Source organism: Corvus cornix, chromosome 2, assembly GCF_000738735.6.
Source record: "Corvus cornix cornix isolate S_Up_H32 chromosome 2, ASM73873v5, whole genome shotgun sequence".
NCBI classification, from domain to species: Eukaryota; Metazoa; Chordata; class Aves; order Passeriformes; family Corvidae; genus Corvus; species Corvus cornix.
The window spans coordinates 36,750,361-36,750,564 of record NC_046333.1 but is presented as its reverse complement, the minus strand read 5'-3'; positions in this window follow the sequence as shown (position 1 = coordinate 36,750,564).

Here is a 204-nt window from a genome sequence, read left to right as displayed (position 1 = left end):
ACAAGCTGCCTGCAAGTGCTTGGGCTCTGCTGAAGCCCTGTCAAGCAGACAGGAACTTTTTGGTTTTTTTGAGGTTGGATCAAGATGGGACAGTGACAGCCCAACTAATACTGTCTGCAGATAAGAGAGAGGAGCTGCCACAGCTGGAGAAGGCCTTTCACAGCTGCATCTGCCCGTGAGGGGCCCTTCCAGCAGTAGGTGCCA